The sequence below is a fragment of the Rousettus aegyptiacus genome, unplaced genomic scaffold (genome assembly GCF_014176215.1).
Source record: "Rousettus aegyptiacus isolate mRouAeg1 unplaced genomic scaffold, mRouAeg1.p scaffold_m13_p_14, whole genome shotgun sequence".
Classification (NCBI taxonomy): domain Eukaryota; kingdom Metazoa; phylum Chordata; class Mammalia; order Chiroptera; family Pteropodidae; genus Rousettus; species Rousettus aegyptiacus.
In genome coordinates this window covers 38012482-38028734 of record NW_023416289.1, presented here as the reverse complement: position 1 = coordinate 38028734, position 16253 = coordinate 38012482, and the positions used below count along the sequence as shown (strand labels likewise).

The 16253-nt window shown below is 36.0% G+C and overlaps 1 protein-coding gene across 10 annotated transcripts in view; it reads left to right on the top strand.

Moving 5' to 3' along the window:
- The first annotated feature begins 5161 nt into the window (after positions 1-5161).
- Positions 5162-16253, top strand: part of ZNF420 (zinc finger protein 420) — a 46567-nt gene continuing 35475 nt past the window's right edge. For 2 of the 10 annotated variants that reach the window (XM_016133306.2, XM_016133300.2), the window contains exons 1-3: positions 5162-5296; positions 6803-6853; positions 13490-13570. The gene's annotated coding sequence lies outside the window, so the exon portion shown is untranslated. The other 8 variants (XM_016133307.2, XM_016133301.2, XM_016133309.2 and 5 more) reach the window with 6 other exon arrangements.

Genomic DNA, 16253 nt, shown 5'->3' with positions numbered 1-16253 from the left:
ATTTGAACCTTTTAGTAACTAAATCAGTGCTAGTCTATTTAATTTTACTTCTGACCAGCTAGATCCAATGATCCTGGGCAGGTATCAAGTGACCTTGTTCAACTATCTTCAATTTTGTTTAATTAATAAGATTATAAAAATAAAATCTGCAAGTAAAGCTGACTTTACAAAATCCATTAATATCAAGACATCCCTTGGGTTCTTTATATTTTTGGACATGAAAAACAGTACCTGTGGCAAGAATATATTCCTCCTCTAACTTCTAGAACATACATTTACAACTTGCTAATGACTTTTATGTACTCTTAAGAGTTATTTCAGTACAGTTTTATCTTGTTTGCTAGCCTAAAAACAATTTTTATTTTCGTATCTTTCTTAATACCTAATACCAACTACCTAGTATCCTGTATAACTTGATAAATGTCCTCATTTTTAACCCGATTCTTCATTTTTATTGATTTCTCATAAGTAACAACATAATAGGTACCCATAAGTGAATGAATGCACAAAAATGTTCATGGGAGTATTATTTATTATATATTTTTTAAATGGCAATATATTTGAATGATATATAAATTTTTATAAATCTGAACAATGGAATACTATCTATCCAGCCATTCACATTTATGATACAGAACATTATTAACCAACATGAATAGATATCACCAATACAATACTGAATACATTTTTAAGATTTATTTTCATTAGTTTAAAATTTATAATTTTAATAAACTTGTTATTGGATGCATACTATTCCATTGCATCTATAATTACTTGTCTGTTCAGGATATACAAATTACTTGTCTGTTCAGGAAATATATTTGAAAAGATCACTTAAAAACTATCCTATGAATTTAAGTGGCCAATGCCAGGTCCGAAATAGGTAATATATAATATAAGTCTGGAATATCTGTGTCAAAAAGTAAGGAAATGCTCAAAGGCAAATGGAAATATAGGAGCCAGCTTGAGAGGCCAGATTTGGGACAATTTGAGCAACACAAAGAATGTTGATAATAATGGGCTAAAATATGTTGTTCCTTGTACTAAAATGCTTTGCATGGAAAAAAATTATTTATGAATCATAGTTACAAGTCAAAAGAAGAAAAAACAAAGGGAGAGAGTGGGGAAAAAGCAAAGCTCTTTTATACTAAAGAAGGAAGGATAAAGTTAAAAATCACCATTGTAACTTCTAATTTAATAACCTTTTTAGGAGTGGTTCTGTAGAGTAGTGGTTAGCACATCTGCTTTACATGCAGAAGGTCCTGGGTTCCCGTAGGTCAGGGATGGCGGTGAGCAGGGGAATTAAAAAAAATAAAAAATAACTTATTTAGGCAAGAATCATCAATGGATGCTAAAATAATTAGGTAAAAGATTTCATGGGAAATGATTTCAAAACATCCTCATCAGATTACTTCTTGGTCTACAAAGAAAAAAGGTAACTTTTACCATGGAGAAATCAGGTTCACACACTACCTGAATAAAGTGATCAAATTTAGTATCATGAATAATGAATCAAACTTAAATTATGTATTTCTTCATGTGATACAAATAGGAAGAACACACCACCATCCACAGTATTCTTGCCAAATATAAACTTAACCTAGTCATGACAAAACAAATACAGAATGTTAGGCATTTTACAAGATAAACATTTTAGACTCTTCAACTCTTCAAAAATGCTATCATGAAATGCAAAAACAGGTAAGGGGAACATTGTTGTGCATTAAAGAAACTAAAAATGAATGTCCTCTCTCCACCATATGAGGAATCAGTGAGATGATGACCATCTGTAAACCAGGAAGAGGCTCTCATGGGGAGCCAGATCTGCCTAAACCTTGATCTTGAACTTCTCAGCCTGCAGGACTGTGAGAAAAGTGGAGGGTTTTTGTTTGTTTTAAAGATAGGTCCATCCAATGCATTGTGTGACTTTGATTTGAATTATGAATCAATATTTAAAACAGACATATAGAACATTTGGGGAATTATTGGGGCAATTTAAATATGGATTATATAACAGATACTACAAATAAATGTTTAATTTCTTATGTGTATTCATAATATTGAGGTTATACAGGAGAACAACCTTGTTCTTAGAAATGCAAGTTTATTGAGTAAAGTATATGATGACTGCAGCTTACTCAAAATGTTGAGGAACAAACAAAAATAAGTAAATAGGTATAGACAGAGATTAAGCAAATGGTGCAAAATGTTAAAAACTGGTTAATCTAGATGAAGGATATATATCATTATACTATTTTTTTAGTTTTCTTGTAGCTTTAAAAATTTTCAAAATAAAAAACTTAGAGAAATATAATTATAAAAATACCAGAGTGCCTCAAATATTTTCCTAGGATCACTAATTCAATGCCTGATTCATATGTATTGGTATAAATCTGGTCTATTGGAAGAAAGTCAAAATCATTTGCCAGTATCGACAGAAACTCAAAGAAAATAATCTACAGAATTTAGGTCTCTTGGTTCATTTTCTTGCCCTAAAGTTTTCTGTCTCCCTTTTCTTTTGAATTTTAAAATTAAAATTTAAATACATGAGATATATATTTTCCTTGTAAGTAAAAGAAAAAGATATTATCAGTAATGCTTGTCCCCTTTGACACTTCTCCCTCCTTACCATGAGTCCTCTCTTCCCTCCCCGAAGGTTACCATTGACAGGAGTTTGGTGTGAATCCCTTCATAAAAGACACATTATTTTTTATATTAAACATATGACATGGTGTTAAGGGTGGAAAATTTTTAATGGGCCAACTTCTGTTTTTATTGTCTCATGTTAAGGGTGTAGTTATCCCGTGCAAAGATATGCTAATGTTAGCTTCTGCTACTGTAAACCTGCTTACTTGTTTAATGTAATTATAGGCTTTATAGGCTACCTCCTCTGAAAGCTCGGGGCTGATTCTCTAGTGGGGAGAGTCAGTCGCCCGCCTGCTAATAAAGGCTCATAATTAATCTCAATTGGCTCCGTGGGTCTTAAATTCGATCGCACCACAACAATGGTATGCTAAAAAATATCCTCCTCAGCTCCTGCGGTCTATTGCTAATGGTCTTAACTTTTTAGCGTCAAAGTACCTCTTTGTAAATCTGATAAAATTGTCTTATACTTTTGCTAAAATAAAAAATTTACACTTATATCTACACATACAAAATGTCATTAGTTTAATATACAATAAAAAAAGCCCATCCACATGGACTCTATTCATATCAGGTTAACAATTCCTATTTTTCCCTTTAAAACAATAGCCTCTTTTTTCTTGCAAGCAGTTATCACAACTATTCAAGATCCAAAAGTGATAACCCAGAAACAAAGATGGCTTCAGATCAATGCATGCTAATTTGAAACCAGAATGTATCACCTTTAAAAAACAAAAACAAACAAACAAAAAACAATCTACATCTCTCATGCATACCCGAACAAAATTCTTGCTGCACTTCGATACTTTGACTCACTCTAAGTCAGTGCAATATGACCATCTTTATTTCACACAGCTATACTGGATCATGCACACAGTCAACAAACCTGGTCATCAAACTTGACATTCCAGTCACATTACTCCAAAGATATCAAAGTATTTGGTATAGTCCTGAAAGTCAGAGCAAGTTATATTAATTTCTCCCTGCCCAGGGGCGGAGGGAGGAGTGCTGGCAGTGCAAAAGTTTGTGATTATTTATATTTAAAAAAAAGCCATAGGTCTTAAAGTAAGTGAAGACAAGTTCAGGCTTACTAACAAACCATACAACTTCAAGTCCCTTTCTCTCTGTGCACCAAGGTTTGGTCATCAGAAAATGGGGACAAGGGTTTGGACTAGAATTCAGGAAAACTGACTAATGATGACCTCTGCTAAAATTCATTCTTCTTACGTATAAACTTATTTTATTGGTCGATGACCTCTCAATCTTACCCAATAATGTCTCCCTAAAAGCAAAAAGAATGGGTGCCTACTTTGGGGGGTTGTGGCAGAGGAAAAAGCAGGACTGGCTTTGAAATCATCTTTAAAATATATATATATGTTTTTGCATTCTTCCCCATAACTCATGGATTAGCTCCAATAGGAAAGTCATTTATTTGCTGGTTAAACTGACAACCTTTTTCAGATCATCAAATTAGTGTTCAAGGAATAAATAACTTCGCCATCGGCCGTTTTTTTTTTATAGTCACACGTGCTCTTTTGCTAGTCGAACTCCTACAGTCTGAAATACCTGCATGAATAAAGCACATTTATATAAACAAATTATTGTGGTGCGATCAAATCCAAGACCCAGGGAGCCAATTGAGATGAATTGTGAGCCTTTATTAGCCAGCCGGGGACTGACTCTCCACCACGCAGGGTTAGAAGAGATCAGCCAGAGGTCCCAGAAGAGGCAGTTTATATAGCCACCAGCACATCCCTGAGCAGGCAGTTTATATAGCCACCAGCACATCCCTGAGCAGATCGCCACATCCTGGTTAACAGTTGGCCGTTAGCATTTCCTTGATCAGATTACCCTGGTTAACAGCATCTCCTGGATCAGATTACCAAACACTGGTTAACAGAATCAGAAGTAAATATTTAATACTGGCTTACTGGAAAATTGTCCACCCATAACAAAATCACCAGACACACAACCACACCCAATGGACACACACACACACACACACACACACACACACACACACAGCTGAGGTCCTTACTCTGTCAGACAATCCCACACAGTTACAAAAATGGCATTACTATGCGGCTTCAAGTACAGAGCACCTCACACCCAACAGTAAGTAGAACCGATCACACACAGGCAGAAATAAAACCATACACCAGCCACAGAGGTACTCAGTCCATCCGACACTTCGCGTGTCTCAAAACCACCAAAGGTCCTGCAAGGTACACAAAAGATCTCACGCCTGTCGGAGGCTCGGTCCCCGCCCAGCTCCTCCCCTGTACCTGCCCTGCGGACCAGTCCCACCCTCTCCTGATCCCCTAGAGCCCCGGGACCACCCACATTGGAGGTCTGGGGCCCTACCCGCCCCAGCAGCGCGCTCCCAACGCCTGCGCACTGGGCGCCGGCAGCCCTTGGACCTTGGTCCGCCTACCTCAGTCTTCCCGGAGGAAATGTTGGACTACGTTTCCCAGAGCCGCCGGTTCCTGACGCGGCTTCATTTCCGGTTGTTCGCGAGATTTGGGGAACTCGCGTGGGGAGAGAGCTGTGTCTGTGGAGAGGCTTGGGCCGGCTCCGGTAGATCCTGAGTACCCGAAATCTGCTTGTAGCTCGGGCGCCAGGCTCTGGACTTTGAAGTGTACGGTCTTTTGAGGTGGGCAGAAATGCTTGGAGAAAGCGTCGCTGGCATCGCTGTTGTAGTCGTGTCGCTTACGGATTTGTGTTATGCGACAAGTCTGACTAGTGTTGGTGAATGAGCGTGTGTTACTGTGGTTTTGTATTTAAGCGTGAGTGTGAGTTGTTTGTGACTCTAAGGGGTTGATAAAACTGCTGTGACAGTGTGTTTGCGTCTCGTGCTTACCTGAGTGGGAATGTGCTTTTATGATTGTGTGTGTACCGCGTGTATAACTGGGGTTGCTTGTGTCTGTGAAGTATGAGACGGTACTGTTGTGACAGGGTGTTTAGATGTTCTTGTGTCACTTTGAGGTTGTATATGTGACTGTGTATAGAGTGTGTTACTGGAGTTTGCCCGTAACTTTGAGGGATTATGAACGTTGCTGTGACGTGTTTGTGACTGCTTGTTTTCTTGACCCGGTACTTGATTGTGTTTTTCTGACTATCTGATTGGATGACTGTGTGTGTCCTATATATGGGGCCATGTGTGTGTGCGTTTCCATGACTGAAGAAAGTTAAAATGCTGCTGTGAAAGGGTATTTTTGATCATGTGTGTCCCTGGCAGGTTGCTTGGAAGTGCTTGAGGGGGGTTCTGTATATGCTTGGATGTTGTTTAAGACTAGATGGTGTGACAGTGTAGCATTAACGTGATGATTGTGACTCTGTGTGATTGTAGAAATATGATTGTGTGACTTTGCGACATCATTTGTATATTTTATAGTCTGTGTCCATAGGGGGGTTTAATGGGTACGGAGGTAAAACTGTGTTTTGGTATTTATGGGGTTCATTCTGGAGCTGAGCCTACCTGTGGATCATGAGTCCCATGGGGCTTTGTCCTCCCTTGAAGACTTGACTTCTTTCTCTTCTAACCACAGACTACCCTTCTCCCTTCCCCCATACACACATGGCCTGTGTTGATTGCTTTTATTCCTCTATTGGTCCTTAGTTTCACCCTGGGATTGTATTTCGGTTCCCTGATGCTTTCTGGTGCCCTCTCACCTTATAGGAATGCAAGAAGTGTCAGTGACAGGAAGGAAGTCAGAAATTTGAGCCAATGAATGAAGAATACATGCATTATTTCTAAGACACAGACCTGGACTTGAGATGAGAATTTTAGAGCTGATAGCACCTTAAAGACAGGCCACTTGTAAATGTAATAGGAATCTGGGAGTAGGAGTTCTTTCAGAGAATGTGGTAAAGGAGGCAAGCCACACACTTCAGAACCTGCAGCACTTCACTGCAGGGCTCTGTCTTCAGTGGATAGCTTTGAATCCAGAAATAAATTCTAGCCCAAGACAGCTGTGATCTTGGTACTTTTGGATACAGAAAGTGCAGAACTATTCTAGTCTCCTTCTTTCCTTCCTATGTTAAATGAGGGGTAGATTGGTGGAGGATTTGGGGAGAAGAAGAAGATGCGTTCTAATTTAGAATATACCCCAAGAAAGACCTAGTATCTCATAATTCCGTTTTCTTTTCCTGAGAGTAGAGATCAGAGGAGGAAAAAGTAGCTGTTATGGATTCAGAAGCAGAGTCCAAGGTGAGTAGATGTTTCCTCTCTGTTTCCTGAAATGTCTTTGTTTTTTTCAGGACATAGGAATCTTTGTTTTTCCAAAGTTTTCTAGCTAAGCCTTTTTGAATAATAGAGGGGCAAGGCAATTTTCTGTAGCTTGGGAGCAAGGAATATGTGCAGTTAATTGTGATAGATGCATCCCAGTAGTGTTTAAATTGAGGAAGAATGGATACGAGATTCATAGATTTAAAAAGGAGATAATCGTGTTATTTCTGACATAGCAGCATTCTGTTTTTTTAACTTTTTAAATTTTTCAAATGTACACAAAAGTATAATGAGCCATCATATGCCCAGCTTAAAAACAATCACTTGCCAATCTTATTTCACGTATCCTTTCCTTTTTTTCTTTAAAAAAATTTTTATTCACATCTTTGGCATTCAGTATTATTTTATATAAGTTTCAGGTAAGCATAGTGGTTAGATATTTATACAATTTACGAAGTGATTCCCCCCAATAAGTCTAATACCTGGCACCATACATAGTTATTACAATATCATTTCAAAATCCTTTCTAATTTGCCTTTTGATTTCTTCTTTTACTTATGGATTATTAGAAATGTTACTTAGTTTTCAAATATTTTGAAGATCTTCCAGAGATCTTTCTGTTACTGATTTCTAATTTTATTCCATTGTGTTCAGAAAACACATCTTGTCATTCGTTTTATATTTGTCCAATCTGTTCTTTATTCCCTTTTCCTCTTTTCCTCCCTTTTGAATTGAGAGAGAGAGTTTCAAAATAACAATACCAATAATTTTACTAACCATATAAATAGAGAAAACTGATCAAGACCTTCTGGAGTTCAGTAGTATAAAACCTACTAGAGATCTATAATCAACTTAATGGGTTTTTAAAGTCACGTAAAATAACACCTCTCATATAGTTAAGCCACCACCTTGAGAGACAGAGGCTCATTGTTTCATCTTGCTTCTGCTTTTAGAAATTGTTTTCCCTCTGCTTTGATTAAATTTTATTTTTAATTAACAAGGTGAATTCAGAGAAGTATTGTTGTTCCCTCGGCTTGGTTTCTGACCCTGTAATTGTCTTTGGTTTACTCTTCCATTTTTCATTTATTTACTTATATATTTATTGTTAATTAAATTTATTGAAGTGACAATAAAATTATATAGGTTTCAAGTGTACAATTCAATAATACATCATATGTGTATAGCATTATCTCTTCACCACACAAAGTTAAATTTCTTTCCATCACCATACATATATAGGACTTCCTTTGCCCTTATCTACCTCCTTTCCTCCCCTCTTTCTCTCTGCTAACCACTAATCCACTGTCTGTGTCTATGAGTTTTTGTTTGTCTTGTTCATTTGTTGCTTTCAGTTTTATTTCTCACATGTAGTGAAATCATATGGTTCTTAACTTTTTCTATCTGACTTATTTCACTTAATGTGATGATCTCAAGATCTATCCATGTTATCCCAAATGGCAGTATTTCATTTTTTCTTATGGCTGAGTAATATTCCATTGTATCTATGTATTATATCTTCGTTATCTAATTATCCGTCAAAAGGCACTTCAGTTGATTTCATGTTTTAGCCACCGTGAATAACGCTGTAATGAACATTGGGTGCATATACCTTTACAGAAAAATGTTTTCAAATTTTTTGGGTAGATATCCAGAAAAGGGATTGCTGGGTCATATGGTAATTCTATTCTTTACTTATTAAGGAGCCTTCATACTGTTTTCCATAGTGGCTGTACCAATTTACATTCCCACCAGCAGGGTATATTCTCCACCAACCTCGCCAACATTTGTTATTACTTGTTGTGTTGATATTAGCCATTCTAACAGGTGTTGAGGTAGTATCTCATTGTGGTTTTGATTTGCAATTCTCTAATAGCTAGTGAAGTCGAGCATCTTTTCATACATCTCTTGGCCATTCATATGTCTTGGGAGAAGTGTCCATTTAGATCCTCTGCCCATTTTTTATTGGATTGTTTGTTTTTGTCATTGAGTTGTATGAGTTCTTTATGTATTTTGGATAGTAGGCCCTTATCGGAGTTGTTGTTTGCAAATATATTCTCCCATTTGGATGGTTGCCTCTTTGTCTTGTTGATGGTTTCTTTTGCTGTGCAGAAGCTTTTTAGTTTGATGTAGTCCTGTTCATTCATTTTAGCTTTTACTTCCCTTGCCTTTGAGGTCAAATTCAGAAAATTTCCTCTAAATCCAAGGTCCATGAGTTCAGTACCTATGTTTTCTTCTATGCAATTTATTGTTCCAGGTCTTATATTTAGGTCTTTCATCCGTTTTCAGTTAATTTTGGTGTATGGTGACAGATAGCAATCTAGTTTCATTCTTTTGCATGTGGCTTTCCAATTTTTCCAGCACCATTTATTGAAGAGAATTTCCTTTCTCCGTTGCACATTTTTGGCTCCTTTATTGAAAATTATTTGCCCATTTCTATGTGGGTTTACTTCTGGGCTCTCAATTCTGTTCCATTCATCTGTCTGTTTTTCTGCCAATGTTATGCTGTTTTGATTTTTGTTGCTTTGTAATATAATTTGAAGTCAGGCAGTGTGATACATCTGGCTGTGTTCTTTTTCTCAGGATTGCTTTCTCTATTTGGGGTCTTCTGTGAGTCCACACCAATCTGATGATTTTGTTCTATTGCTCTAAAAAATGCCGTTGGGATTTTGATGGTTGCATTTAAATCTGTATATTGCTTTGGGTAATATGGCCATTTTAACTATCTTGGTTCTTCTAATCTATGAACATGAAATATCTTTTCATTTCTTTGTGTCTTCAATTTCTTTTAATAATGTTTTGTAGTTTTCAGTGTATTGGTCGTTCACATGCTTTGTTAAGTTTATTTCTAGGTATTTTATTTTGTTGCAGTTGCAAAAGGAATTGCTTTTCTCATTCTATTTTTTTTTTTTGAATTTCATTGGTAGCATATAGGAATGCCATGGATTTTTGAACATTAATTGTGTATCCTGCAACTTTATTTATTTCTGATAGTTTTTCAGTGGAGTCCTTTAGGGTTTTCTATGTAAAGAATCATGTCATCTGCAAAAAGTGACAATTCGACTTCTTCATTCTCTATTTGGATGCCTTTTATTTCTTTCTCTTGCCTGATTGTTCTATCTAGAACTTCCAGACTATATTGAATAAGAGAGGTGAGAGCAGACATTTTTGTTTTATTCCTGATTTTAGAGGGAAGGCTTTTAGTTTTTCACCATTAAGGATGATATTAGCTGAAGGTTTGTCATATATGGCCTTTATTTCATTGAGGTGTTTTCCTTCCATATCCGTTTTATTGTATTTTAATCATAACTGGATGTTGTATTTTGTCAAATGCTTTTTCTGCATCTGTTGATATGATCATGTGATTTTCATCCTTTATTTCGTTTATGTGGTATATCACATTTATCAATTCGCACATGTTGAATCATTCCTGCGCTCCTGGAATGAACCCCACTTGATCGTGATGTATAATCTTTTTAATGTATTGTTTTATTCAATTTACTTGTGTTTCATTCAGAATTTTTGCATCTATATTCATCAGAGATATTGGTCTATAGTTTTCTTTTTATGTATTGTTCTTATCAGGTTTTGGTATCAGGATAATGTCGGCCTCATAAAATGAGTTAGTAAGTATTGCCTCTTCAATTTTTGGAAGAGTTTGTATTAAATTGTCTTTTGTTTGGTAGAATTCAATAGTGAAGCCATCTGGTCCTGGACTTTTACTTTTTGGAAGGATTTGGTGATTATTTCAATTTCCTTACTGTTGATTGGTCTATTTATATTTTCCAGTTCTTCATGCATCATTCAAAGAAGATTGTATATTTCTAAACACTTGTCCATTTCATCATGGATATTGACTTTGGTGGTATGTGATCTTTCATAGTATTCTTTGATTTTTTTGTATTTCAGTCCTAACTTCTCTTTCATTTCTGATTTTGTATATTTGTGTCTTTTCTCTTTTTTCCTTGGTGTATCTAGCCAGCGGGTGTCAATTTTATTGATCTTCAAAGAACCAGTTCTTTGTTACATTAATTTTTTCTGTTGTCTTTTTGTTCTGTTTCATTTAATTCTGCTCTACTTTTTATTATTTCCTTCTACCAACTCTAGGCTTCATTTGTTCTTCTAGTTTTTAAAAATGTAATGTTAGATTGTTTATTCGGGATCTTGTTTTTTGAGATAGGCCTGTAATGATATGAACTTTCCTCTTATTACCGCTTTTGGCTGTATCCCAGAAATTTTGATATGTTATATTTTCATTCTCATTTGTTTCTGTGTACCTCTTGATCTCTCTTTTTATTTTTTCTTTGACCCAATGGTTCTTTAGTAGCATCTCCAGCTTAATCTCCAGGTATTTGTGGTTTTTCTTCTTTATTTTTGCAGCCAATCTCCAGTTGCAGAACATTGTGGTTGGAGAATATGCTTGGTGTGATTTCAGTCTTGTATTTGTTGAGGCTAGTTTTGTGTCCCAACATATTGCCTATCCTTGAGAATGTTCCACATGCACTAGAGAAGAATGTATAATCTGGTATTTTGGGATGAAAGGCTCTGTAAATGTCAATGCCATCTATATCCAATTAGTCTAATGTGTCATTTAAGGTTCATATTCTCTTATTGATATTCTGTTTGGATAATGTATCCACAGTTGACAGTGGGTATTTAGGTCCCCTGCTATAAGTGTGTTTTTGTCAGTTTCTCCCTTTAGTTCTGTTAGTAATTGGTTTATATATTTTGAGGCTCCCTAATTGGGAGCATAGATAATAATAAGTGTTATGTCTTCTTGAGGTATGTTCCTCTTTATCATTATGACATGTCCTTCTTTGTCTCTCGCTACCTTTTTTATTTTGAAATCTGTTTCATTAGATATAAGTACAGTTACCTTCGCTTTTCTCTGGATGTCATTTGCTTGGAGTATTGTTGTCCACCCTTTTACTTTGAGTCTGTGTTTGTCCTTACAGCTCAGATGTTTCTCTTCAAGGCAGCATATGGTTGGATTTTGCTTTTTTGATCCAGGCTGCTACTCTGTGCCTTTTTATTGGTAAGTTCAGCTCATTTGCATTTAAGGTGTTAATTGATATATGAGGTTTTCCTATAGCCATTTTATCTTTTGTTTTCTGGTAGTTCTATGTCTCCCTTTTATCTTTGCCCTTGTGTTTCTGTCTGTTATTTTAGTTTGTTGATATTCTATGATTTTTCCCTCTGTTCTTTCTTTATTTATGCTATGTATCTCAATTCCGGATATTTTGTGCGTGGCTACCGTTAGGTTTATGCAAAAAAAGTTTCATGTATACAGTAGTACTTTTTCTTTTGCATGATTCTTATGTCCATTACCCTTTATAAATTCTGACCTTTACTCCCTACCCGTTTCTGTTTTTCTTACTCAAATTATGCTGTGAGTCCATTCCTGAGTTGCAGTCGCTATTGTCTTCTTTTTTAAAAATGTTTTCTATCTCCTTTAACCATTATGTAATATTTAAGTTTATGATACCCTATTTTGAACAAGGGTTGTAATTTTCTGTTTCTGTCTGCCTGTCATCTTACTCAGAGTTTTGTATCTTTTTGTCTTTTTGTTTCTGGTAGTAACCCTCTTCAGTATTTCCTGTAATGAAGGTCTTGTGGTGGAAAATTCCCTCAGCTTCTCTATTTCTGAAAAGGTCTTTGTTTGTCCTTCATATCTCAGAGAACTTTGCTTAATATATTATTCTTTGCTGGTAATTTATCTTTTTTGATAATGTGACTATTCGATTCCACTTTCTCCTAGCTTGTAGAGTTTCTGCTTAAAAATCTGATGATAATCTAATGCTTTTTCCTTTTTAGGTTACTGTCTACTTTTTCCTGACTGCCTTGAGAATTCTTTTTTTTATCATTAATTTTTGACAGTTCTAATATAATGTACCTTGGAGAATGCCTTTTTGTTTTGAGATAATTAGGTGTTCTTTTGGCTTGTTGGATTTGTAGGTTTGAGAAGTTCTCGTCCACTATTGCTTTGAATAGGCTTTCTGTTCCCTTCTCCGTCTCCTCTTCTGATATTGTTTTTATATAGCTCTTTTTGATGGAGTCAGATAGTTCTTGCAGAGGTTTTGTTTTGTTTCGTTTTGTTTTTGTAACATTTCACTTTTTTACTCTTAGATCTCTCTTCTTTCATCTGCATCATTTCTAGATTCCTGTCTTCAGTATCACTAATTCTTTCCTCCATCTGGTCAGCTCTATTTCCTAAGCTCAGTATTTTATTCTTTATCTCTTTTGTTGAGTTCCTCAGCTCCAGAATTTGTTTGGTTCTTTTTTTCAAGTTTCCATCTTTTCGGTAAAGCATTCCTGTTGTTCATTAATTTTGATACTGAGTTCATTAAACTGCCTTTCTGGGTTTTCTTGCATGTTGTTGAATTTTTTTTCAGAATTGCAATCTTGAATTCTCTGTCATTTAAATCACATATTTCTATATCTTTAAGTTTATTTTCTGGAGATTTTTCATTTTCTTTCTGAGTTGCCTTGTAACCTTGGTTATTCATGGTATTTGATTGTTTCTCTGCTTAGGCATTTATGGGAATGAACTCTGCTTTTTAAAAAATGTTATTAACAGTAATAGCATGTTGGTAAGAAGAGGTTTTTTTTGTTTTCCAATAGGTGGCCACAAGCCTCCTGCACTACCCAAGACTCCCAGATCTCTGCTTTGTGGCAACAAAATGCCCTTTATTCCCTGAGGAGGTGTGTGTCTCCTTTGTGACCAGGTTACCTCGCTGCAACCCAGGGCTCCACCCACCATGGAAGAATGTGGTGGGTGCTGGGGTTCCAAGCCCCTGAAGTCTTATTGCTGCCCCAGCAGCCACATGCAGTGTTGTACTACCTGAGGTGTCCCAGGTGCCTCTACCAGAATCAGCCTGGATGGGTGGGGGTGAGGCAGGGTCGGAGAGGCTGCTGGTGTGCCTATGGCTGTTTTCCTTCTAGTAAAGATGATTTCTAGGCCTCAGCTGCTTCCCCTCTATATCTCCACCTGTCACAGAGACCAGCCGCAGTATGCATCTGCCACTCAGGCTCAGTTCTTCAGAGGGCATACTCCATGCTCTGTATCTGACACTCGCTTTTGCAGTTTCCCCTGGGACTCACTGTTAGCTCTGGGAGAGTGGGGGGAGGCAGCCAGTCTCCCTGACCCTGCTTTTAGAACACAGCTGTTGCATCCCTATTCTGTCTCTCTCTGTCCTGGGTTCTGCTGTAGTATTAGTATATGCTGATTCCTCCCTTCTCCCCAAGCCCCCAGGGAGCTCTGGACTCCGCCTGCAGTACCATCTCTATTCTCCCTTTCCTCCACCCCTCTTCACCCCGATTTGCCCACCTTCAGAAGCGTTTATGTGTTAGTCTGGGAATCTTCTGTTGGATTATAGGTGTTCAACTTGTTATAGTCTCAAGGGGATAGATCAAGGGGACCCCTCACGCACCATGTTTCTGTTGTCACTAGGTCTTTTTCTTTTAAATGATATATATGTTTATGTGTTTGTATGTATATGTATATATATTTTTATTGTCTCCATTCTTAATTAAAAGGGAGGATTCTATGTATACTGTTCTGCACCTTCCTTTTTTCCCCCACACATTCACTGTATCTCAAAGATCATTGGATAGCAGCCTATAGGCATCTTCTACATCTTTTTTTATAGCTACAGTTCATAATACAGTGTGTAATAGTTTATTCATCCAGTCTCCTATGGGTGGGCATTTGTTTATATTTTTCCCAGTATTTTGTCATTACATAATGCAGCAGTTAATAACTGTATGTATGGTTTCTATTTGAGGAGGTTTATCTTTGGGACAAATTTCTAGAAGTGGCCAACTGCAGTTTATTTTAATTTTTTTGACATAAATTCTATCTGAATTACAACTGTCGAGTAATAATAATAAAATGAGTACATTTCCTCATTTTTCTTTCCCTATCTTTCTCTATTATGCAATGGGAAAAAAAAGTCTTAGAGTGTATTTTTATACTTTTTTCCCTCTGAATTTGCTGATAAATTCTTGTTTTTTTAAACATAATCAAGTTTTTTTTTTTTTAATTTCAAGAAGGTGTTACTTTCTTGTTTTCTGATATAGTAGTACATGTTTGTTGACATAATTTAGAAAATACAAAAAGAAACAAGGAAAAATAACAATTACTCAAAAACCCTTTGGAATGAAACACCGTTCATATTTGGAACCTGTCCTTAAAGTCTTTTTTTTAACTTCTTATTATGGAAAAATTCAAACTTATACACTACTAAAGTATAGTGTGGTGCATTCCTATGTACCCTACCCATCACTCAGCTTTAACAAGTATCAGTTTATGGCTAAACATGTTTTATCTGTAACTCTGCTACTCTCTTCCTACCCTCCCAAAAAACATTGATTATCTTGAAGTAAAATCCAATTAATTTCATCCTCATCCACAAATATTTTAACCTGTATTTCTAAAAATAAATAAATAAAAAGAACTTTAAATACAACTTTTTATTTAAAAAATCATAACTGCAATATCATCACCACTAAAAAGAGATACTTTCTTAATGTCATGAAATAGCCAGTGTTCAGATTTTCCCCATTGTCCATAAATCGTTTTATGATTTGTTAGAATCAATATCCAAACAATATCTATTCAGTATAGTAGTGTGATGTTTCTTAAATCTTTCTGTCATTTCTTGCAGTTCCAGAAAGAATTTTCTCACAGTTACTAATAATCTGGATTTTGTAGATTGTCTATATGTGGTATTAATTAATATGTTTCTCTAACCCTGTATTTCTAATAAACTGGTATTTAATTCTAGAGGCTTCATCAGGTTCAGAGTGTGTGTGTGTGTGTGTGTGTGTGTGTGTGTGTGTGTGTGTGTATTTGCTTGTTTGTTTTGCACTAATCCATATATAATGATGTATATGTTTGAAGTAGTGCATAATATTTGGTTGTTTTCCTTTATGTAATGTTAGCAGCCATTGATCATCTTTGCTTGGAATCCATTATTTTATTAGGAGTTACAAAATGATATTCTTATTCTACCATTTCTTCTGTATTTATGAGCTGGAATACTTCTGTAAAGAGAACCATTCTCTCCTCAATGTCTTGGTTACTCAGAAGTATAGCTTTTGTAAAAAAAAAAAAGATGGGATAAAAGCTTGATTTTATTCTCATTGTTTTTCAGCATCTTTCAAAGTTTATCTTGTGCTTTCCTTTTAAGTTATTATTACAAACTTGTAGATTTAAATATATTTAATATGTTTCAGTCCATAGCAGTTATTATTCTTTATCCTCGAATTATCAATCTGTGGCCAGTGGGATCCTCTTTATACCCTCTCTGATTTGGCTCTTTTTGATTTCCTTTTGGCACGACCTCAGTAATCTTTTAGTAGATTCCAAACTTTCTGATGTGAA